The 25026-nt window shown below is 38.0% G+C and overlaps 1 protein-coding gene and 1 long non-coding RNA gene across 5 annotated transcripts in view; one reads left to right on the top strand and one right to left on the bottom strand.

The window, feature by feature from the left end:
• The window catches only part of b3galt1b (UDP-Gal:betaGlcNAc beta 1,3-galactosyltransferase, polypeptide 1b), a 44646-nt gene that overhangs the window by 9212 nt on the left and 10408 nt on the right, over positions 1-25026 (bottom strand). Inside the window, exon 2 of one of the 4 annotated variants that reach the window (XM_042427342.1) lies at positions 16306-16381. The exons of 1 other annotated variant lie outside the window; for it this stretch is intronic. The gene's annotated coding sequence lies outside the window, so the exon portion shown is untranslated. Of the gene's footprint in view, positions 1-11522; positions 11605-16305; positions 17092-25026 lie in introns of those variants that run through there. 2 more of the 4 variants (XM_042427341.1, XM_042427343.1) reach the window with 2 other exon arrangements.
• Positions 15338-24743, top strand: LOC121907656. The gene is made up of 3 exons (XR_006098927.1): positions 15338-15737; positions 21889-22056; positions 23936-24743. It is a non-coding gene; the product is annotated as an uncharacterized LOC121907656 (long non-coding RNA).

Below are 25026 nucleotides of genomic sequence, written 5' to 3'. Positions count from 1 at the left end.
TAGTCCTTTTCTGTAAATATGAGCATCACCTCAGCAGCCTACTGTATATGCAACCGTTTCACATATTCTTTTACACCTATATTCTTATTTTCTGCTCATTTATTGTATCGTATATAGTGACATTTCTGCCTTTATGGATTTTTTATGTGCTGTGGCTATTATTCTTTGCTACTGTAATAGTCTATTTACCGTATTTTTTATTAAATTTCTGCAGTTTTTATTGCAAACTATCTTTTTCTGAAGGCTCTTTTTATTTCACAATGCATTTTCCTCACTGACCACTTCATTTTGTAGTAGCATCTCTCATCACAGTGTCAACAATACAAGAGCCACTTATCTGATTGGTTGTTGCTTTGGTCTGAATGAGAGAACAGCCAATTTACACAAAATTGTACCAAAATATAAATTATAAACCATGAATACACAATCTAATTGTTATACTATATACTTTGTGTTTATTCATATGATTATTTCATAATGTCTTCTTTATTTAATAGTGAACACTTTGAGTTGTAGGGCTCTTATGCAATAGGGATTGTCTAATAATGTTCTGCATCATGGTGTCTCTGATTCTGCCGGGGGAGATGAGAGGTTTGAAATCAGATGAAGAATCAGATTCTTTATATTCCTACACACTCCTGTCTTTTTTATTGCTTCCTGGCTGAAACATTGGGGGAATATTGTCATTTACATATTTTATGCTTAGGGCTTAATCTAAATTGTGTTCTGCTATTATAGCAAGCCAAACACTGGAGGAAAATCTATACAGAGAATTAAATGAGTGAAGCTACATTAAGCTGAACGAAAACTTTTGATGGACTGAAAAACATAAAACTGGAATCACTGTTACTTTATTCCACAGAGAGCAGAAGTTTGCCAGTGCGTGAAGAAAATTAATATCAGTTAATAATTGATACTAAAACTGAATATATCTCCAAAACAGATATGTGTGAACTTCTCTCTATTACATAATTCCAGTAAATGCGGGATTGGTTTTATAATGGGCTATTTAAATTTCCTATTTCACTACTACTATGCTGAATTAGTGAAGTGTAACACAAAATAATTCTACACAGGCATCTTAGGAGTGACCAATCAGGTTTCATTATCAAACAAACACAGTTAAATCAAAATAGAATGACAGTTCATATTCATATACAGTACTAGAAGGTCCTTGCACTGCTATTCAGTTCATTAATTGTCTCACTGACTGAGGGGGAGCTAAAATGTGAGAAACTAGAAAGAACTGACTGTTCATTAAACCCCTGCCCTGAACAAAGCTTAGCAGCCGAAAGGCCTGTCAAGCTTTGGATTTCTCCACACTCTGAAATGGCGTTATGGGGCTCAAACTATACTCAGCATTTTTAAGAGTTTGGAGGGTGTTTTTTTTTTCAGTCTTTCCAAAACCACAAAAACACAAGAGCTCAAATGTCAAGAATGGATTATATAGTGTGGCTTTCTGCTCAAATGTAAGATACATTCGTACCTAGCTTATACTGCACTACCTATACTTACAAGGCCAACCGTATCACATTATGGAACAAAATAATAGTCTACATCTTCATACATCTTTTTTCTTATCACGCTGACATTACTAGGACTAATTAGCTATACACTACACTACATGTATCATCAACTGGTGAGGATGCTTAACTTGTTGTCTGGGAAATGTAGCTTTAGCCTCACTTTTGTAGGAGAACATATCAGGTATGTAATAGTCATCTGTTGCATATTCAAGACTTACAGGGTTCTTGTTTTAAAAAAAGCCAGTTGGAGAGATTAAAAAGTGAGGTGGAGACAGCGGTTTCAACCAACACATAAAGTAATTTCTGATGCTAAAACTGACAGTCGCCAGCTAGAAATGAGAAGCCTGCTTTTATCTACCTTGGTTGGAAATTAATGATTCATTGTTTCAAAAATTGCTAAGAATTTAGATGGGTAAATCTGCCAGTTATCACTGTAGACTGTATATGTGCTATGTGAGAACGGAAAGCTTCACAGGCTCAGCAACAGTAATTATAGTAATGATGAATTTGTCATCATTCTAACAACCCTGCCTCTTAAATTACGTTTACTAATTTGCACAGCAAATACGTTTACTTTTTTTTATCAACATAATGAGGAAAACCTTTTCAAACTGACATCTGCCACCAATCCGTGCTTCCAGCTCCTTAACGATGATTAACAGTTTGTATAGTAAGATAAAGGCACTCAAAGCACTAAGGTACATGTAAGGAAAAGGTTGTTGCCTTGTTTAAATATTGCAAAAAGTCAAAAGCTACATGACTGGATGTGTTTATGCTATTAACATTTAACCAAAACTCTCATCTTTCTCTGACCTTAGTGCTTTGTTGTCTATAAACCTAACCTAAAACCACATGTGGGATTCAGGAGGTAAACTCTGGTCTAAGGTGCTTTGTACGCTTTGTACGTCCATCTCCCTCCCCGAACACCTCATTATGAATTGTGTGTTGATACAAATAGATGCACTTCCCTCACTCAAAAAACATTGCCAGTGAACACAGTCCAAGCAGCAATTACATATACCTCAAAATGTATTTAACAAAACAAATTTTAAATGCAATTTCTAGGTATTCCACACAATAAGTGTCACTAGACAGTTTGTTGCACTATATTTTGAATAGGAGTTGATTTCTACTTCCAATATATTTAATTGTTCATTAACGTGATATAGTCCTCGAACAACCTCCAATCCTGTGGGACTGTACTTATTAACAAGGCAGAACATGAAGCTTTCGGAGGGATCCTACCTTCAGACACTTGCTGGTAAAACTGTTGTTGCTAATTTTAAGTCTGGGCACAGCAGAGGCTGTAAATAAATCATTAGCAGAGTCTGAAACAATAAGATTAATTTCCAGGTTTTACTTGGAGATGACAGGCAGGCGGTCGGTGCCAGAGGAGTAATAACAGTGACAGAGAAACTAGAGGAGGTATAAAGAGAGGAGTCAAAGATCCTGGGATATCAATGGTTACTGTGGGGACTTCTGCCTTTAGGTATTACAGCAAAATAGAGATGAGGCAGTGTGAGTTGGATGTTTTCAAAGGAGAGTTGGAAACGAACAAGAAACTGGCGTCTGGCTGGGACGATGCCAGCATTTTTTCTCCCTGAACAGATGCTGCCCAGTGCCCACAATTCTTTGTTCCCTTCTCCAAAGGCACCTGGTGTTGTATGCATACAGCATAAAAATGCTCACCTTGATGCCAGTAAAGGACATGTTATAGTAAAAAAAAAAAAACCCAGCTTCTTGCAAGTTTTAAGCCATCAACCACCCTCACTCAATTTTTGATGAGCTGCTTTGTAAACTTTGTAAACAATGATGAAACACAGAAAGCTACTTTTAAAGTTTGCATTATAAATTCAGGGCTCAGTTTGAAGCCTGTAAAGTATCGCAGGTGTCTCATTGTTATACACAACTGGCTTGATGGATATTTTATGCCTCAGCATTGAATAGTGACACTGAGAAAATGTCAAGAAATGTGAGAAATACAATTATTACAATGCATTACACTTAACCAATGCAATAGAAATATTATCGACAATAGTGATACAGTTAATTAACATGCTTCCATTTAGAAAGCCTAATGAAACTGTACAATAATGGAGTCCTCTGTTCTCCATCAAACAGATCAAATGCTTTGTGAACTAATGTGTTGGCCTTTGTACAAGCCACTGAAAACAGCATGTGGATGATTTAACTATTCACAGGCAGCTAATGTAATGTTGTGATGGCCAATAACTTGAAATTAATTTGTAGCCACAGGACTAAATAATGAGCAATAAATAAATGTTGTGAATAAGACAGTAAATAATCTGATTGTAAAAATAATTTGTGATTTGTTTATTTGTAGAAAATTATACATACAATATTTTAAGCTGCTATAATCAACATTTTTTATTTTTTATTATCATTTTTAACATCATATTAATCATTTAACAATCTATCAAATGACTATGTGTGTGTGAAAGGGGTACTGTTTTGGTTCACTCTCTCTACTCTCACAGCAACATTTTCAGACGCAGCAGTCAAACTTATTTCGGCTGTGGACAAGTGGCCAAAAAAATCAGTTAATGCAGGTTCAAGAGTCATGTCAGTAATTATATTAACAGCTTTTTAATCTGAAACAATACTTCAAAGAAAAATATAACATCTTAATTAATAGTCTTCAAAATGTTAGCTAGTTTGTGTTGCGTCACATGCTGTATTCAGATGCAGATACATTCACAGTTTGTAGGTGAGGACTAGAGGAAAGACAAAGATGGTTAGTTCCTTGTGCTCCACACAAATAAAATTTGCACAAATTTGGTTTGAGTTCTGCTTTCACACCTTCATCTCACTACTATGCCTGAATAATTTTGATGCTCAGATTCCCACAATTGTCCATGAAACACCTCACAGCAAATTTCCTGCATATTTTGGAAAAAGCAACAGACAACCATAACTTTGCTAAAGAAATATAAATACAACCTTTTTCTTGGGTATGTTGTTTTCCTTTGTTTATTATTGAAATAGTGATAAAGGTAAAGTGTTTATGGTCATTAATGCTGTATAGTGCTGTTAATGATATAGAGTTGCAGTGTTTTTAGTGTACTGTATTTATATTGGCATTACAGATAGCTGGGTAGGTTTCTTAAAACGTGTAACGAAAATGTGTTTCTGTGTTTTCTATGTTGTAATACTGTACATACAAGATCCATATCAGGCATACTGTGAAAAACAAAAGTGACTCTTCCATAAAAGAAATGTGGTTGGTGGCTACTGTGCTCGACGTTATCCTGTGTGTTGACTTAAGTCCTGTCCTGTCTGTTTCTGTGTCTTGTCCCAATTAATATGATGTGAGCGTCTGTCATTACTGTGGCCAAGACACTAAATTAAACAGGACTTGACATTACACAGAACAGCAATTAAACTCCAAACCTCTGATCCCTTTCAAACTTTTCTGACTTTTCTGTCTCTCCAGCAGAAAAATAAAGAAATACAGATGAGCACGTCATCTCATCTTTTAGCCAATAATCTCAAGCCTCCAGAGTTTTACTTTTAAAATATTATTTTTAAAAAATATAATAAAATTTGCAGAGAAATCCATGCTGTCTGTTTGAAGCCCATTAGATAATATGGGTACAGTTGTGATGACAGTTACTTTGTTAATTATTCCTTAGAGGTTGCTCCATGACATACCTGGTAATAAGTGTACAAGGGTCTGTGGTGCTAGAGGAAATGCTATGACATGTCAAACAGATTTAATAGATTTATGGCTTGAACTCCATCAAACTCGAGTAATAAGTGAACACCTGATGAGGTTAGAGACGACAGAGTATAAATAATGAGCACTGTACTGTACATGACTGACTGGTCTGTTCTAGAGCAACCTAAACAAAACAATTATAGATGCTGTTGTAGATACAGTATGTCCAAGAAAACATCCTGTGAAAGGCCATAAATAGCTTTCAGATGAAACTGAGATTTTCATTGATTGCTTTGTTTAGCAAGGGACAGTGTGTCCATAGTAAATCTGAAACTATTTACCTATAACTGTCCACTGTCTGAATGCTGTACTGTCTGAATAGTTAGAGTTTGGCCAATTAAAGCATAATACTGGCAATATTTTCTTCAATAAATCCCATGAAAAGACCAAAACCAACAATGACATGATTCTATTGCTTGTGTAGCTAAAGCCTGATGTACATAATGGATGGCCCGATCAAGATTTTATGGCCCTTTAATATTGGGTATCTGTCGAGTCTATACAGAGTATGATCCAATATGTACCTATATTTACATAGCAGCATAAAGATATACAATGCTGATTAAATATGTATCTGGTACATTGAAATGAAAAATTGGGCTCACTGATGAAGTTTCTTCCCTCACAAATGATCTTTGGCTGTATGCTCATAAGAGATAAAAGATTAAATAATAGCAGCTTAGAGCATCCATATATTTTTCCAATCAGGGTGTCAGAACTCAGAATCACTCACACTAGTGCGCCCAAATAATTCTTCACATTTCCACACTTACACTAATTTTCACTGTCTTATGTGAGAAATACTCAGACTATAGAGCCGCAGGTGCCGTCATAATGGAGAGCAGTACACAGCAGGCTGAGGTGGACAAAACACAGTAGAGTGCAAAGAAATGATCATAATTTAATCTGGTTTATTTGCCGATAATGATCCAAAAGTACCAACCAATCCTTAGGATCAGCGGGGAGCATCTCTGCCTGATATAGATTATTACTCTATGCCACATAGCTCCATTTGGCCCCAAAACAATAAAAAAACACATCAATCAGCCACTCTTTTGTGCTAGGTGACATATTCCTTCATTACCATGCACTGCAGTTTATTTTGAGCCAATACCACATTCACTGTCCAGGGGCCATAAATACTATAGAACACAATTTTGTATTCACCTATGCTGAAGATAACTAATGCACTAACTACTGTTTTAGTTTTAGTGACATTTACTATAAACTACAGTGCTCATCTCTATCAGGAAAATAGTTTTCATGTTACAAATATACATATTTGTGACCTGTTTCCAAAGATTCAGAGGGAAACAATTGGGTTGGGGATGAATGCCACAGACAGCGTAGGAAAAGTATTGTATTGAGAGAACTTCTAACACATGGTTTGGTCTTGTTATGGGATTTGTTGACAAGAAGAAAAATATACAATAACAGTGTGCAGCAAAGTATACAAGGAAGCAGAGAGTATGGCTAAATTAAAGATAACGATATGTATGCAATTTATTCCAAACAAGATTATAGTAAATACACTGCATTTATATAATGCCGTTCTAGTCTTCCAACCACTCACCGCGCTTTACACTACATGTGAACATTCACCCATTCACACACACATTCATACACTGATGGCAGTGGCTGCCATGCAAGGTGCCCAAGGACACTTGGACACTTCAGTGGACGACCAGCTCTACCTCTAACCACAGCCGCCCCCTTATGTATTTACTCCAAGCTGTAAATAATGAAAATAACAACACAGGTAAGGATTTACAAAGTTTCTAGCTAGAGGTTATTATGCAGAAGATTATCTTACACAAAATGCCAACTGCACATATAAGTTCTCAAATGTCAAGCAAGCACAACTTTGAGTGATGTGTCCAATGTTACAGAGAGTGCCCTGAATATTTAGCATTAGTGCACAGCCAGGGAATAAATTGGGTGAGGGCTATCTGGGCATTGGCACATACTGTAGGTTCCCAGACATCATCAGGCACAACTAAACCTTGACATATCCAGTAAAATTATTCAATGATTTTTTTCTACTGTGGAAACAAAAATGTACTGCATTTTTACAGCACTAACCATTAGGACCATATTCATACATTCTGGGTTTTTAAATGAAGGAGGAGTAGATATCATTTTAAGGATTTTAACGAGGTAATTGAGTATTTTTATATGTCTTAAAACATGTCTGGGAAGGATCTTTAAATTATATTCATTAAGCCTTTAGAGGAGGAAATTTTGTCCTCTGCATTTGACCAAATCCTATTCCTGTTTTGAAGCCGTTTTGAGGCACATTTTAGAAAAAAAAACATGAAAACACATGACCTCAGTGTATTCATTAGTCATGTACTTGTGGGTCAAGTGTTCTCTTATATATTGTTGCGACTTGTTTGATTAAAGTGATTAAATAAGGCAATTCGTGTTTAGTTTAAACAGTATATCAAAGAAGTTTTACAAAGTGTACTATTTGCAGTATTTACAGTGAATGTGACAAGTTATGGGAAAACTGGTAATGGTAATTATTCGAAATTACTATGGACATTATACTGAACAAACCTCATTTTGAGCTACAGGCAAGTTTCAGCATCTTTGGCTGACTTTGCTAATCGGTGTTTCTGCTTTAAAGCACATTTCTAAGACTGCATTATCACATGATAACCTAATTGAAAAGATTATTGAAGGGAATCTTATTTCTACCCAATATATATCTAACAATACTGTGAGTCACACAGCCAAACAACAGGATTTAAAAAAAACATGATCATTACTCTGCTGCTGAAAATATTTTCAGACAAGAGTTATGAAACTAGTGACGGGATGTATTCCACTTTTTACAGACAAATTGAAAACAAAGGTTCACTTTTTACTGTATACTGTATCCTGAAAAAGCATTACCTTCTTCTTCCTGGGTGATGAAGGAGCACAATAGGAGGCTGTATTTTTGTGTGTTATAAAAAGGAGACAGGCCTGATCACATGTCGTCAGTTGTGCAGAGTTGGGTAGAAATGCAACGACTTAATGAGAGGATGTTTGCTATGGAGCCTCTCCAGCCAACCGTGTCACATCACAGAGCAGCCAGGTAGTCATTAGAGGGACAGATGGTGCCACGGCTGATTGGTCTCTCCACTGACCTATTTGAAAGTGTTTTTCCTCATCATGCCTCTCTTCAGAAGTGGTGAGCAATGTAGGAAATAGTGAGGTCCCAATAAAGACAGAAATGACTTTGATAATCTGCAGGAGGTCTATTGCAGCTGTGATGTGTGGGAGCCTCTAAGGGGCTCAATGGGCTTGTGAATTACTCATGACTTAACGTGCAAAACATGTCTTCTTATTACATGAAGCGATATAGCCAACTGTCACTTTGCCATCTCAAAATGTTCCTTTTGCACAAAAATCATCTGCAAGCCAGCCACGAGATGGATTACATGCAAAATGAAAACGTCAAAGCTGGATTGAATGAGCAAGTAAAGATGATTTTATGTAAGTCTGTGCTCTGAAAGAGGATGTGCAGAATGAAATATCAAATGCAGAGAAGAGGCAGGCTGCTTCAATATCTGAGCAGCTATCATTTCCAGAGATCCCCATTATCTCCTTAACAACCAGACTTTAAAAAGTGGAGAAAGTATCAAACCACAAGTCTCTCTTGATGAATTTTCAGTTCTGAATTAGAAATAACCCAGTAACCAGGAGAGGAACAAACACGAATTTCATGTTGCAAGTCTCATGTTGTTTCCTATTGAGGTTGCGACATTTCAGAACGGGATGAAACAGGATGCAGCAACACCGGCAAGAGTAATGAAGGCGAGATGGAGAAGAGATAAAGTATCGGTCACTTCTATGGTGGCTGTCATAGCACATCTGGCATCAAAAGACACAGCAAAGTGTGTCTAGGAGCCTTTCTCCTAAAGCAAAGAATGATCTTCCCAGATGGTGAATAAAAAAAATGAAGAAATCTATAATTTTAACTGTCTGCCATAAAACCCACAAAAACAACATCTTGTGAAGGGCAAACAAAGTCTTGCGGTACATGACAAACAGCCAAATTAGTCATGTGTGTTCTTTTTTAGAAAGTTTGTGAGATATATTTTCAGTTTTGGTGAATTTATGTAAAACTCACAGCTCATTTTTAAGTTATCCAGCAAGATCTGTGTCTGCCAAAGCAACACACAGTTCAATTTTAACAACTCTGCAATTGTAATGTCTGTAACCTCAAGGCGGTTCCATGTTCATTCTGTAACAGAAATGAGCAACTGTAGTTGAAACAGAGGCTTGATTGCATTTCTGCAATTGTGAATTTCTTGTCACGGCTAAGCTCACTTTTCTCTTGTTGTTTTATATATGCAATATGATGCTTTAACAATGCTTCATGCATGCCTGTAGTCAAAAATGAATATTCACATTTGAGTATTACCGAGCTGAATCAGTTTTGCTACATTTCTCCTGAGGTTGTTGTTGTTGTTGTGTTATTAGCTGACTGCAGACCAGGTCTCTAGTAGAACATAGTTTTGTGTTTTGGCTTTAGCAATGTTTTCTGTGCTGAATTTGGTGTATGCTTGTGGGGAGTGAGGAGGTCAGGGCCTAGAAACCAGATATTAACTCTGTATTCATGTAATCTAATCTTTTCTAAGCAAATTGACTGACTGAGCTATTCTAACTCTTCAACTACAACTCTACAATTTCAAGTAGGGCTGCAATGAACGATGAGTTTCTTTATCAATTAATCTGTAGATTATTTTCTCTATTACTTGTTTGATCTATAAAACATCCATTACTGTTTCCCAGAGCCTTAGGTAGTGTCCTCAAGTATCTTGTTTTGTCCCGAAACAACAGTCCACAATCCGAAGATATTCAGGTAACAATCACACAAAACATATCATAGGCTGGAGCTGGACAAAATTGCTCTAAATGCTTAATTATCAAAATAGTTGGTTAAATTTATTTTCTGTTGATCGACAAATCGTCTGAATAGTTTGTGATAGAGATGTTGAGCTAGTTAAAAAAGATATTTCCTCAAAGTAAGTATGAGACTGTCTGTGTCTGTTGGTGTTATAATGTGTACTCACCAGAGACAAAATAATCTTGTCATGCAGCCAGTGATGACCTCAGGACACCTCATGGCAGAATTAGCCAGTTATTGCAGCATGATTCACATTTTAATTCAGTGGTGTTGCTCTGCCCATGTGGTACTGAGGAACAAATTTATGCAAGCAGTTTGTAACCTGAGCTCTACCCCCCCCCCCCCCCCCCCCGCCCAAAAAAAGCCTGAGTCTGAATAAAAATGAGTATTCTGGAAGTACAAACCCCCCTTAATAAACATACATGACCACAAGTGTAGCAGCAGAGTAATAAGAGTAAAAGAAAGAAGGTGGGCTCTGTGCTGGGGGCTGCTGTGGAGCCCCTAGAGTTGGTTGTTGGATGTTGCACAAGGTGCTCAACATAATGGACAACACTACACACCCCCTACACAACCTTCTGGTCAGACAAGAAGAGTGTCTTCAGTCAGAGGATCCTTCAGCTCCACTGCAATAAGGTCCATTACAGAAGGTAATTTCTGCCCACCGCAACAGCCATCTACAATGACTATGCTCTGTGCCGAGAGGAGAGACTCCTCAATGGCAATGCACAATGGATATTTAGCATTTAATTTGCAATGCACAATGGACATCTTACATTTAATTTGCACATTAATAGCAATATCTTGCCTTAACGTTTAATGGTGAAAGAGTCAAGTTATGGCCATGCTGTACATCTGCATGAATATGACTGGACGTTACAGCTGGCAGCCAAAAAGTTGATGAATGAGCCACTTATGTAGATAATGGAAGCGCAACTTCAAGTCTCTCTCTGAACTAATGCAATCCTCCATACTCTTTAATGTTTTTAAATTTTCGCTTGTTAGCAAAACTGCTCCATCGCAACAGATGCAGCAATATAGAGGCTAAAGCTTTATCTTCAGCACAGCAATTCCAGGGTCAAACAATTTCATTTTACCTGACCTAAAAGATTCCTCCCTCTAGCATGTGTTTGCTATTTCGTTTTAAATCTGGAGGCTAAATGCACAGTATTGCATTTGTACTCCATACAGCTACTCTGAGAATCTGCAGGTTATTTGTCCAGATGGCCACTGAAACGCTGAGCGATCTGTATAGTCTTTGCTCTGGTGGCAAAATGGACAGTATGCTGTTCCACTGTGTATGAAATGGATGCCCCACCACCCAAGCGGTCATAAAGGAGAATCAGCTACAGATCATCACCTTTGGAGTTGGCAGTGATTTCCTCAAAAAGACTTCACGAGGCAGATGTTTTCTGACATGGAGGGTGAACCCAAGCTGTCCAGTTGAAACTCATCTGGCACACAAATATGTTGTTAGATCCAAACATAGACGATTATGTGTTCACATTGATTAAAATGCTGATAATAGTGTGCATTTACAGCATCAATATAATGTCATGCACAGCTTTTAGGCTTTTAACAACATAGTTAATGATAAAGGTCACAAGTATAGCAGATAGTGTTCCTTGTCTGGCTGATTGTAAATCGTTTTATATGTTGACCACTGGGAACAGTAAAAGCAAAAGGTAATTTACTTAGTTGACTGTGCAAATTGGTATACCAAACATGATCCTAATGAGATTCTCATCTCCAGGTTAATAGGGGTCTGTGAAAGTGTGGTTTATGAAGCCAGGCACTGATGTATCGATAGGGTAAAAGCAGCTGTGGGACCTGTACATGTGACAGGAAGTAATTAAGCTTCCATTACACACGGTCGCTCATCTTTGCACACCACTAAAGCGCTCCAAAGATTTTCATCTTGTACCCTCCCATTTCACGGTCACAGTACTGTAAATAGCCGAGCATGACCCTCCTGTCACCGCAGCCTTTCCCTTCTCTAGTAATATCGGCATTAATGATGAATCATTATGCCAGGGGAATCTGGCGTTTTCGTCTCATTATCTGACAAGCTGCAGCTCCCCCATCAACCCCAAAGACACCTCTGTCTGACTCCTCTAATCCCCCTCCCCTTGTTCAGCCCCGTGGCAACGTGAAGAGGATCACCAAGCCTTCTTATGAAGCACTTCACTGTGACACATGTTGTTGACCACAGTTACACCTGCGATGTGATGCACTTGTGTTAGACAACGGAACGGAAAAGAATTGTGAATGCAAAGTGAAAGACATATGTTTATTTTGTGACACTGCTATGTCTCTGTGTGTACCCCTAAAAAAGGTTCTCTTCGATTCACCGCCTTTCCTCTCCCTCACTCCCAAAGCTCTGTCATGAAATATGCATTCACATTCAATATGTTGGGATCCAGAGTCAACACGCAGAACCAAAGGAATAACCTGTTTTCTTTGCCAATCCCAGAAGTAAAACCTGCTTCTTCTCGCTTCTGGCAACCTTTTCATCAGTACAGCTCTCTTTATAATTTATGACACAAGTTAAAGCTGTGAGGTAAACACAATTACAGCTGGCCTCTGTGAGTCAGTCTGCTACTGGCTCAGACCTTTTGTCTCCATTGATCATCAAATGATGAAGGAAAATGGGACTCTTGATGATATGTATCCAGCTTTCCCTGTTACTGTTCTCAGAATTAAATTAAATGAATGAATGCAATTCTGATTAATTAAAGTAAATGACTGAATCAGAACTTGCTCAGCATGCATATTTTTTCATGGTGTATCATAACATAGTCAGTGTTATAATCTTAATGAGCAACTTGGCTGTGTGTTTCTGCAAGCATGAAGCAAAGAGGCAGCAGAGCCAGGATTGGAAGCAGGGCACGGTGAGAGAAACATACAGCTGTAAGGCTCCTATTACAGATACAGGATACAGAACGCTAACAGGAGACAAGTGTCCCTAGAGAAACTCTAAAGTCCAAAAAAGTTTTGCCTGCTCTGAAACAGCCTGTCAGTGCCATGTGAGGTGAAAAAGATCCAAACAATTTGGAAAATAAATGGTTCCAGTGTGAATCAGCGTATGAGAGCAAAACTCTTACTTTGGACTGCAATGGAAGATTTTTCAGTGTTCATCCAAAACAACTATTAGCTGCAAAACATAAAGGCACTCAAATTGCTAGGCCGAATTTCCTGCATGTACTCAGTCAAGACAAAAATAAAGACGTACCCAGAAGCCTTATTGATAATGATTTTCAGATTACACCTCTTCTCTTTTCTTCCTCTGCAAGCAGATGGCTGTAGCCACTGAGACAGAAATGCTAATTCCAGCTGTGTCCCGTAAATATATGTGCTTTAAGCAGTTGGCCATGCGTCCACATAGCACCCCTGCAGAGACAAGAATATAATTGACATCCAACATTCAAACTAATTCACACCGACATTCTGACAAGTGGCATATTCATAGTCATGAAGGAGATATGATTTTAGACTTCTATGATAAACAGTACATATCCTCCATCATGAAAAGAAACACAGAAAGCGACACAATTTAAAGTAAAATCAATTCTATCATTATTGTCTGTGATGCAGTGACAAAGTGATTTATGTCCACATCATCAGAGAAAAAGCTTGCACCATCTGAAGTGTTCAGTGTATTCAGTTCAATGGGCACAGTAGCCTAAGATGATGAATGAAAAGAAAAGTGAAGGAAGACAGTAAATGTTGCACCAAATCCATGTGTTCAATTCTATTTTCTTTCACCCAAAACATCAAGGTACAAATTGTATACATAGCTTTGGCCTCAAATTGAAAGTGACAAAACCTTTAAATAGATCTTGGTGATTCTTGTGCTCCTTGCTTATATTTTCATCCTTGTCGATGTACATAAACCTTCTGCTGCTGCTATTTGGTACTTTTGCCTGTTAGGGAATGTTATTATGCTTTAGGTCAAAAGTGTGTATGCAGTAATAATATATGCTTCCACTGAGCCATTTTGGCTGGGAGCCTCAGTCTGCTAAGTGGTGTGCAAATAGAGAAAGTAAATTACCATAATACCATGTTTCTGTGGTAAAAGGCATCAAGGACATGGAAACACACAGCAAAAATAAAAATTCTCGTGTGCTGAGCCAACAGCCAATTCCAAATGCTATTCACATGAAATTGTGTGAAAGGTCTTCAAGGATATGACCTCTGGATGTCCTTTATGATGACTGCACACTTTGACCTGCTGCCACATCAAGAGGCAAAAGCAATTTCCTGTATAGTTTCAATTGTGATTGAGCTGCATTCAGTGACAAATACCTGTGAAAGTAAAGGTGGGCAATATGGCAAAAATATCATAAAACGATTTTTTTTCACGATCCACAATTTTATCATGATTCTTTTTCATGTTTTAAGACTATTTTGTAAGTCACTGAACAGCAGTCAAGATTCAAGATTCAAAAAACATTATTGTCTATCACAAATTTTGTCTTAGGTTAGGGGCTCATAAACAACATAAAAACATACATCCATGAAAGACTCACATAAAATTACATTAAAACACAAACAATTCCTTGAATAAATAAGAGCAGGTGTGCAAAGATGCATTAAAAAGTAGTGACAGTCTATTTGGCCTTGTTTGAAATGGATATTGCAGTGGGAAACCAAACTAACATTACAACAAAACTAATTTAACAGCTGAAAAGCAAACAGTTGATGTTGTGTACAAGTGTTAGTATATTGTTGCATATAACAAGCAGGATGTGCACCGTTAAAAAAAGGTACCAACATAGCACACCACAGCTGACATCACGCTGGATTGCAGCATGACAGAAGTTAGTATTAACAGTTAGCAATTGAGCTAACTGCTAAACGGTGGGGTTTACCTGCAGACCTAGTTTAACATGATGTGCAGTAGGTGAGCCTCCTAGCCGGACACTGAAACTGCTGTAGATTTCACAAACACGCTTCCAAGCATCAAATCTGTGAGCTAACTAGTGAGCTGCCGACGTGACGATGCTCAGCATCAACAGTTCAACAGTTTTGGCTCCTGATGTGAACCATGCAAATAGTTTGCTCTGCTGTGAGCTTGTTTTTATCCAAAATCCTTGTCACTGGAGGTCATTTCTCCAGCAGATTGGAGACGTGGTACAAGGTGCTCACCATGTTGGTGCTGTTATCCATTAACCTCCTGCTAGCAGACTGCACTCCGTCATGGAGCTGAACAGATACAATGTGCACTGTAGCACGATACTGAGTGAGTGAGCCTCACGGTCAATGCATGAGAGTTAGCAGCTCTGCCTTACAATTAATATGAAGCTAAAGCTCCTGCTAAGCTAAGCTAAACTTGGATTTTAATGCAATTTTAATGTTTTCTGTAGGCTTATGACAAAAAACTACAAAGCTATGACTTTCCTATCAGCCTCAGCTGTAGTTCATGTTTATTGCTAATTAAGAAATGCTGGCATGCTGAAATGCTTAGCTAAGATGTGTTAGCATTTAGCTCCAGGCACCATGTGTCTTAATACAGCATCACAGCCTTGCTTGCATGACTGTGGACTCTTCTGGTTAAACCTTTGGGCAGAGCCAGGTAAGCTGTTTCCCACTGTTTCCTGTCTTTAAGCTAAGCTAAGTTACGCTAAGCCAAGCTACAGTAACCGTCTCCTGGCTGTAGCTTCATATTTAATAGACGGACATCAAACTCTCAGCAAGAAAACAAATAAGCACACTTCCCATAAACTATTCCTCTTATGTGCACACTTATTCCATATAAACACATCTTTGAGATTTCCATATGTGAAAGGTTAAAAAAAAATCTGGATGTGATGAGTATTTGACTTGACAGAGAAAATCTATATCCATCACAGCAGCGTAAAGAAAGTCTCATACTCTTCAAAAGGGAGAGGCTATAGAACAACTGCCAAGAGGAATAACATGCAGAACACAACAACAGCCTGCCATTCATCAAATGCCAATGCTTCAGGTTCAGAGAAATGTGGTTTTATGTAGGCAAAGGATTGAAAGACCATGCTGCTGGCTTGTGTAGATTGAAGAAAGAGGAAGTAACAGACACACCACTGTGCTCTCGTTTGTTCCAGACAATCAAGATAAAAAAATCTATATGAAAGTTACGCAGGTTTCAAAATATAATTATTCACCAATGTACTGTCTTTTCCTTTTCAACAGTCTGTGTGGACAGCTTTTGCTCCTCTGCGTGGCGTTCTGTTACTTGTTCTGTAGAATTGAAACATTTTACAGTTTTATAGGCTACACTTGAGAAAATAAATCTACATCTCCTATATTAAAATAAGCTTTACTATCAAGATACAGAGCAGTATTTTTTGCCAAAGCAAAGAGTAACAATGATTACTGCATGTGAATGATCGCTCTAACAATGAAAATTACATCAAAATACTGAAATACAACAAAAATATTAAGAAAACATAATTCATTCATGTAAACAATTCATGTAAACTTGAGAATCTGCCTCCGAGTATCCAACTCCAACTATTACTCAGAGAGGAAAGATAGTGTGTCAAACTAGCAGCTAGATGTGTTGTATCTCGTCACAATCACGGAGGGAACGAATAATTGAACAGAACAGAGAAAACAGTAGGTTTCTATGCCTGTTATAAATTATTAGTCATGTTTATTTGGATTGTGTGCAGGGTAAAAGGACGTGCAGCTCTGTTTCCATCTCTGCTTGAGAACAGAGTCAAAACAGTGTGTCCTCCTGAGGAGACCACTCTGCTTGTTTCCATGTTCAGCCTGTGCTGAATGGATTGTTCTCAATTCAGGGTCAGCCAGAAAGACCAAGCAAGCGGACATCATGTGCTTCTGTTTGTGATAAATCATATTTCTAATTTAGTTTTTGTCAATTTTTGTGGTATTGTAGTTTTGCAGTGGTTGGAGTTTCTGTTACTGCTTTTAAGGTGAGTGTAGAGTTTGATGGATACAAATATAAAACCTCTAATATTGAATATAAGTGGGTTTAGACCTTTTTCAGCCCTGGATGGATTGTTGAGAGTAGGGCTGCAATTATTTTTATAATCGATTACTATTTCCATTTTTTTTCTTGATTAATTGATTAGTTGTTTGGTCCAGAAAATATCAGAAGATGTCTTGTTTTGTCTTGACCAACAGTCCACAACCCACAGACATTTTGTGTACTATCACCAAAGAAACCAGGAAATATTCACGTATAAGAATCTGGAATCAGAGAATTTGGACATGTCTTTCTTAAAAAATTACTCTAAATGATTAATTGATTATCAAAATAGTTACTCATTCATTTATTGACTGATTTATTTACTCATTTAAACAATTGTTTTTCTGACATCTAACTAGTTCTACTGAACTCTGTCAAAGCCATTCTTACACACACTGTTGCGATCCTATGAAGTACCAGGTAGTTATCATGCCTTAACAGCCAATTTGTCCACATGGCCAACCTGCGGCCCAAAAAGTATTTTCCCCCATTGACCACCGTAACAGAAGATGTCTGCTCACCTCGAACTGCAAACAAAGTAAATGATTACTCTTTGTATTTTGAACTTTCAAGTCATTAAGATTGAATATTTGTAAAACTCTCCTAGAGCCAAGGGAAGCTATTTTTAGATGTGTGACGTCATCATCAATGTAAAGTTTATGTGGAAAAACACCAATGCGCATGTGCAGTGGGACGCACAATGGGTTGCTGAAGCAAACCTGAAAGCTAGAAAACTTTTTAGGCTTATGCAGTGGGCGAGCCATTTTTACATCCTACCTTTACTATTAATGGTGCTCTAAATGAAGTCCGTCTGTAGAGTATTTTGCCAGTTAGCATAGTACAATATAAATGAGACAAACCAACAATGGGACGATACATCACTTTGTCCTCCATTGGCAATATTCCACTCAGTTGGTATTCTGCTGCTTATTTGTCTTCAGTAATTTAGAGCTGTGTTATATAGATTAAATCAAAAGAGGCAAATTGAATTACAAATAAATATTGAACCCAAAGGTCCTAAAGGTATGCGTCCTTTAGCCAAGGCTCCCAGAGAGTTTGTATGGGTAAATCACTTGCCTATTCAGTACAGAGTATGAGCTTCGCCATTAGCGACCGTAGAGACCTTAGGATTGTGTGTTATGTTTTCAATTGGGTATCCACAATTAAGATATTACACTATATTCCCCCCAAATAAAACAATGGCACAAGCTGTTAGAAGAAAGACGAAACCACACACACACCAACCAACCAAAGAAAAATGTCAAAATCTACAATACCTCACATCCTGGATCATTATTGTACAAAATCCCATTACTGTTACCCCCTCAAAAGACATTAACTGCTCAACACTTATTTTTACAATTGAGTAAAATGACAACTTGCACTCAGCCTTGCTAATACCTGTCCAACTGTGATTTTTTATGTCTGTACTGATCCTGTTTCTAGCCTGGAATCAAACTCAATCCATAAACTCCAGTGCTCTTCACTTCCCAACAAACCCTGCGACCTGCTCCAATCAATCAAGATGCTCAACTGTCTCTGCTGCACACAAAACAGCCCTAGTTGGCTCAAGGTGCATTTTGTGTTCGTTTTTAACAATGACTGTGAACAATCAGCAGCAGTACATGTCTACTACTCTATTCATTCGGGAAAAAGATGGCGGTGCGATTGCACGCAGAGGCCTGGCACTCATCATGTATTGTGTGCAGTTTTATTGTTTTGTGTGCAGTTTTATGTTCTCTCTTTGTCTTGTTTTTATCGTTTGCCTCTGTATATATTTTTGCTTTTATTTATATTGACTTTTATTTACTGAACTTTACTGTTTTTTTATGCTGCACACTGCTGAGGAGCTGCTTAACAGATTTTCATTGTTCTGAGCATAATGACAAAGATCTAATCTACATGGCAAGGGTTTACAGGGAAGGGCAACATCCTAAAAATAGCTCCTGGTAATTGTCTGCCTCACTCTCAGGGCCTGCTGAAAGCCATCAAAGATCTGAAGTGGCGTCACCAAACTTAGTGGAGAAAGGGGGATGACATGCAACAAAGGCCTCCAGCTGGACCCCAACCAGAGATGTTGCAATTACATGGTTGATGTTTTACTGTAAACCCTTAAACCACCTGAATGCCCCTGTGGTCCTCCAACCCTTATATGCCCAGGAAGAACTAGAGAGGTACATAGGCTTACTGTGCTAGAAGTTTTTTTTTAAATAAGCCAGAAAAAAGACATTATGGGCAGATGGTGCTGACAAAGGCAATGTTTTTACAAATGAATCTTGTAGCAATTTATTTAAGCCAACCAGATGACTTAAACTGATATTATTATCCAAGATGTTGCAAGGATGGTTTAAATTTGACCTACACTAAATCTCCAGACAAATCTCCAACCTTTCGGTAGTTGTTCTGATTCCTTGTGTTATTTAAGACATGAGAGACATGAGTTGACAAAATACTCCCTGAGTAAGTTATACAATCAAGTACATCGACTATGTTGTTTCAAAAAAGGAGTCTCATTATACAGATATTAATTGGTGCTGACAGTCAGTGACAAAGAAGTGAGAAGTATAGCTGCAGAGTGATTACAGAAGTAGATTCATCATGGTTACGGTCTGTAATTATGTCTTAGCAGTTTTACGGAAATTCAGTGATAAGAGAGATAACCGCTTGATCGCAGAGTAGAGAATGTGCAAGGGATTGCAGAAAATCTTTTTAAAAATACATCTTCCGAAATCTCAGTTAGTGCAGTGTTAACATATGAACAGATTTCCATGAGTAGTGTCTAAAAAGGGAACTAAACATATACAGTAGGCTCGTGTGTGTATGCTGCAATAGAGATTCATATCAACAAATGATATTTTTCAGACTGTTGACCTGCACATATGCTTAAAGTTACTTCCCTGAGTTGTAAATGGATACCTTCACTATATTTTTCACTTTGTCTCACATGATGTTTTATGTGCTTTAGAAGTGGAATACCAGAATATCATATTTCCTCAAATAGTGGCCGGGGCCTTTATTTACCTCAACTACAGAGGGTACCAGGCCTTTATTGGAAGCAGGCTTATATAAGAGAGAGGCCTTTATTTTTAATTCCCTCTGTTTGATAAGTATATTTGCTCATATTTTAGTATGAAGGCTCCTTGAGGCTCCGCATGTACTCATAGAACTGGAGTTATATCCAGGCAACTACTATTTATGCTTAACTGGCATGCACATTATATAACACACACCAGGAGTTTAACCACCCTTATTTTTTCCTCGGCAAGGCCAGCCTTTATTTGTTCGTGTCAACCATGCCCCCCGCCCATTATCAGAGACCCTGCTTTTAATTCATCACCGTCTTGTATTTGAGGAAATATGGTAGAAGAACAATTCTCATATTTTGGGTGAATGTTTGTCCACATTTCTTCAAGGCTATACTACAGACTAAAAACAAACCAAAGAGCCTTAAGTCTCAGAACACAAAAACACACTGTGTGCTGTACCATCACTGTACAGTTTAGCTTTGTTTACCTTGGTTCTCTTTTTGAAATAAAATGTCCTAGAGGACTTAGCAATCTAACACTTGGTTTGGAAGATAAGGAAAAACTACATGTAAAATAATGTTTTTTTCTCCATCATTGTGTTTGTTCCCCAAATAGGCCTACTGTATGTGTTGATGTTAACATGTTTCTGTGTATCAGATTAGCAAAAACATTTTCTACTTCCTTCATTTTCACACAAAAGTCAAATTTCACACATGAGCTGCTAAAATGCAGTGGAAAGAAAAGCAGCTCTTCCCATGGGAAAAAAAACTTAGCTATAGAGATAAACTTTAAAATACAAGGACATGTCTCTGGATGGGATTTAAATTACAGAATGACGAGTGAGTTTGCAGAAAAGCAGTGTGTAATTGCAGTTGTAATTATTTCTGAGGTGGGAATGAAAAATTACCCACATACGCACTCTGTTCTGTATTAAAATCACTGACCAGCATAAGTAACGTTAAAATCACCCCACCTCCCCCTAGATAGATAAATCCAGTTCAAATGCTGTGTTAGACTCCAATTTGAGGGGAGAAACTTTCCCCCTTTAACACATGAATGTGAAAACAGCCTTTTAGTGTCAAACTTTCAAATAATTCTGCACAGTGAAGTGTGAAATAACAATAAGCAAAACATATTTCTGAGTGTAGGGGGACTTCAATGATTGATCGATAAATTTAAAGAAAATTAAGTGATAACATAAGCCATACTAAAAATAATTCTTAGTTGCAGCCCTAGTAATTAGTCAAGGATATTACTGAGAAAGCACAAGTGATTATTAGGCAATCCTCTAACACTGAGGCCATTACAAACACAACGAAATATCCTTTATCTATACTTTGTCCTGAAACATTTGCCCTTCTACAAAGCAATTACAGGGGGAAATGAGGAGCTGAAGGTACTCTTTTGGAATACAAAGGATGGCACAGAAAGGATTTGGGTCTTTGAGCACTTGGACAAAGAGTGATTAACCTTTATCTTTCAACATGTCCCTGTCAGACATCATTAGTGAGAGGACGCTCACAAGAGAAGACGGCATACAAGCATGAACATTACCTATCTACACCCTCTTCGTTCTGTTGCTGCTAATTTTGAGTTTTTCTTTAAACAAACTGAAGCACTGTGCTGATATGCTAATATGCTAATATAACTTTTCCATAACTTATGCACTACGCTATACTAGTAGTTTTCTGTATTCTACTCCTATTTGTGCTGTTTTATTCAAGCAGGTCAGGAAAGCGTCGTTTTCCTCACTGCTTTTCCCTTTTCTGGAACACCATTCTCTGAAAGCTTGGTTCAGTTCACCTCAAGCAGATCATGTCAAGACTTGCATCGCACAAAATGACTCTGTAACCTCATGAGCAGACCGGGCCATGCTAATGAGGAAGATGCAGCAGGTGAAAACAATTTCTCTCCACTATATTATCCCTAGAGCCTTGCTCATAATAGGCAACCACAAGCAAGCACATTTTCTAAAATATTGCAGGATTATTATTGTTTATGTTGTTATTGTTGTCAGTATTGTTTCTAACAGAGCTGAGACTTGAGACTTTGACAGTTGCTGGATTTTAAGGATAAATCTGGGAAAGGGAAGTTTGTACTAAATAGACTACACCTTTGGAAAATACCGACTTGATATAGCTCACTCAGACAGCTGAAGCTTCATATTAGCTTCAGCTGATCTTTTGAATGCATTTTTGGACAATATGAGGGCTGTGGATTTTGTCCAGTTTTGTCCGTTCCAGGGGAAAAGCTTCAGGGCCAGCATGGGGAGTAGGAATTGTTACAGTGACCTATTTCCATGGATATATGGGCACATCAGTATTGTATTAACACACCTGAAAAAACACAAACCTATCTTTTAACTCACAAAAATGAGGACTTAGGATGGCTGTGAAACTTGACTTGAGATGTAAAGACAAGAAGTCTCGAGGTAATATGTTTGGGGACTTTTCTTTTCAATTTTGGCAAGTATTTTGTTTTTCCAGTTGAATAGCTTTAACATCCATTTTAGTGTCCTAAGGCACATACATGCTTTTTTATCTTTTAATGTGCTGAATATGATAACTCTACCTTTAATGAATAATTATTTGATCTGTCATGGTTGTTTTTCTGCTGCCTATACAGTAAGTGACTGGCCCGTAGGAATGGCTTCTCACAATACTGCAGGCTGGTCAGGCAATCATGCCTGGCAATTGCTGCAAAGCTAGATTTGACTCAAAAAATATCCTGTTTATCAAAGATATTTTTCATTTGGCTAGAGCTCCCTTAAGCTAGAAGTAAAAAAAAAAGCCACATTTTCCCTCTGTGTCACATTCTTACATCCAGTCCTGGCAAATATTACCCAAAGTCGGCCTCCAATAGCCTTCAGCACAGTGTCTTTAATCGAGAACTGATATTACTGCAAATGGACAAAGGACACCGTATCTATTTATCTTCCTCTGTCAGATGCCTCAATCATCCCCTGTTGAATTCTCGTTCAGTACTTTTGTGTTTCTTTATCATTATTAACTGATACAATTATTGGCTGACTAATGAATACACCACTGAGAAGAAAATAAGCACCATGCTGGTTTCCATCATTTGGTCTGATTTAGTTAACTTGCTGTCAGCTGTTTTTTTTCACACACATACACAAGAAAGCACATATAATTCTTCTCAGATGCATGACTTATATATCCCCAAAAAATCAATAGCATCCCTGGTCTCAGTTGATTTCAATCACATTCTCTCATTAAACGTGTCTAACTGGAGAGAGAGAACAACACTGGTAGAGGACTTCGTCTGTGATCTCTCTCCTTAAATATCACTGAACAGATGCTGTCCTCCAAGGTGCAGAGAAGTTGACCTTTTCTCTCCTCTGAGGGAGATTACCTCCTGCATAACAAGTTGTACTGTTATAGAAACTCTGAGGGTGTCATTACATTGTACACAAATGCATCACCTGGAATTACTGAGCTGATAAGGGGAAAAAGTTTTATGACAAGCAAAAGAAACACAATCCTATAGTTTCCCCAGAGCTCTCCACAGGCACGCTGGAATAACAAGTGAAAAACTGCTTGAGGGATGATCGAGTGGTTGGGGTTCCTCGATTCCTTTGGCTAAAACGTTTCTCTTTAACTCAGGTTTCAACTAAAAGCTCTTTGTCAAGCAGACATTGCGGTGACAGCTCCAGTGCTCCAGGATATAAAGATTCAGGACATTGATTCACTTGAACAACAAAACACAAGTCAGAAATGATGTTGCGTTTAAAGCACATTATGCTGTATTTTGCAGGACTGAAGTACTTGTCTTCCCCCTGAGCCATGCCTTCAACATTTTCTGCAGTCACTGCCAAGGCTCCACTTCAGTAATTGGCTGGGGATTTTGAGGAATATCAATCCCAGGCAAGCTGTGCATGGCTTTGTGCAAGGTGCTGGTATGGTGTCACCTTCACAGGCTGTCCCACTGCTCAGTACCCCCCGAGAGCGAGGGATAGCACTGAGATCACAGGCATCTCATCATATTTTCTGTGATAACTGCCCTGGATCAAGTGAAAGGGATTCAGAAAACTTCTTTGAGCTACTTGGGTCAAAGAGCTGGGCACACCGTGGTGGCTTGGCTTAATAATGTTGACAGTAATGTAACACGCAGCACAGTGCCACTCATACACAGAAAATAAATCCTCTTTTTTTTCACCTCCATCTGAAAACTCTTGTGTTCTCCTATCAGGTTCTACTCTAGCTTTGTTTTATCTACTTGCCATCTTGGCACACTGGGCCCTATATGACACAGCCATAAATATGGATATGGAAAGGCAGCAGCTTCTTTTGCAATGCAAATGCATCTTTTTAGGACACAAATGCTCTTGACTTAAGGTCAAGGGAAACAACTCAACAGCTCACTGTCAGTTTGCACTGCCAGTGACAATGCCTTTCTGTAAGTGGATGATTTAGTTTGAACCTACTTGTGGTTGTACCTCAACTGAACTATAATATGCTAAATAGCCCTCAGAACTGTTATTTGTTGAAGGAGACATATTGTGCTTTTTGTAATTTTCTGTTATTTTTATACTTTTATGATGTCAGATATCTACTGTATATTAAACATGGTCAAAGTTCCAAAACTTGAGGTTTATGTATGTAGAAATGATCTCTGCAAGTCAAAAGCCAGGGCTTAAGCCTACTCTGAACGTTATGTTATGACGGCTTTTTCTACCTTGCTGTTTTTTTAAACTGTAAATCAGCAAAGATATTCCAATAGAGCCCCAGATTAAAATATAGACCTGTAAATGTGCATAATATGTCCGCTAGAACATTTCCTTGGCTGTGAAATTATCTTTGTACCATTTGAGATCCTGCTACATTTAGTCTTCTATGTAATGCATC

Source organism: Thunnus maccoyii, chromosome 11 (genome assembly GCF_910596095.1).
Source record: "Thunnus maccoyii chromosome 11, fThuMac1.1, whole genome shotgun sequence".
Taxonomy (NCBI): Eukaryota; Metazoa; Chordata; class Actinopteri; order Scombriformes; family Scombridae; genus Thunnus; species Thunnus maccoyii.
The sequence above is the reverse complement of the archived record's forward strand: the minus strand, read 5'-3'. Positions and strand labels throughout refer to the sequence as shown.